Here is a 1409-nt window from a genome sequence, read left to right as displayed (position 1 = left end):
TTCTTCGTATAAATGATGTGTTTTACTGTGATTAGAAAATTTTATTTAGATATAATTTAAACAATTTAATAATGATATGTCCAACGTGCAAAATTCTCACATCAGAATAGTTTATAAATTGTTTTATATATTTAACATTACTCTTATTTTTTAATTAGCAAAATAAGTCAACAGTAAAATTTAAAACGTTATCATTCAAATATGTTATTTCTTAAATAATTAAAAACCCATGTTGACGGTCAACCGTAATGTAATATCCCAAAACCCTTTTATTTTTAAAACATCTGTCTTGTTTTAGAAATAGTAATGAAATCCCATTTTTAACATTACTATACGTATTGGTTCTTATTAATTATTAAAACATCAAAAATATTATTCATTTATTTTAAATTTGTTTTAATTATCAGTAAAATTTAAGATTTAAGTATATGTAATCATGCTTAGTCTAAATTAATGTAAGTGGAGAGTAACAATGGGGGGTTTTGTGATTATTTCGAAAACGAGAAGGTCAACAAAAATTAAGGTTTAGCAGATTACCCCAAATGAAAAACTAATGTACGCAAATAATAGAATGCAATTTAAGTCAACTACTTGGATATGCGAGTTTCGATATGAACTCGTGGGTATATATTCAAGAAGTTTTAAGTCCGAGTCCCTCTTCGGTTACTAATAAAGTAGCCACTAGAGTTCTTATACTAGACCAGTAGTTACAAGGTTTCGAGGGTTAGTTGAAGTGCGCGTAAGCTAATAGGGATAGTTACTAGCTTTTATCCGGTTGATAGTTCCAGAGTCTTAGAGGATTAATCGAGTGAGTGTAAGTTGACTTGAATACCCTGGTCATAAAAAAAAAAAAAAAAATTAAAGTCTTTGACTATTATTGATGCATAATCATTGCGTGTTATCTTTAATAAAAAAACGAAGGAGAAACAAAAAAAACAACTCACATTTCATGGGCTCTCTCTCTCTGCTTTGTTGTTTGTCCAAACTCCAAACAAGGATGAGGAATAATTGCAACAGTGCATAATTCAAACCACTTTCCCCCCAATTTATTATCCTTTAATTTTAACCTTGTTCCACGCCGCGCCCACGCGTTACGCAACCAATGTTCAATTAAACCAAATTACTAAATAAAACAAAAGCCCATCAAAACCACCAACTACTCAACTAGATTACTTATTAAACCCCAAAAAAAAGGAATTTTTTTTTTTTTTTTTTTTTTTTTTTTTTTTTTGAGAGCGAGGGATGTTAACTTTAGGGTTTCAAGCAAACCCGCCAAATCCTCTCGCGAACCCTACCATACACACATTCTTATTCGGCATTGTCTATGCATGAATCGGATCCTGATCCGAACCGCCATTGCCGATTTCGGTTCAGTTTACAATGGCTTCCAAGGCCTCGCCTTCGGCTTC

The sequence above is a fragment of the Pistacia vera genome, unplaced genomic scaffold, assembly GCF_008641045.1.
Source record: "Pistacia vera cultivar Batoury unplaced genomic scaffold, PisVer_v2 Contig340, whole genome shotgun sequence".
NCBI lineage: Eukaryota > Viridiplantae > Streptophyta > Magnoliopsida > Sapindales > Anacardiaceae > Pistacia > Pistacia vera.
This window is presented reverse-complemented; position numbering follows the sequence as displayed.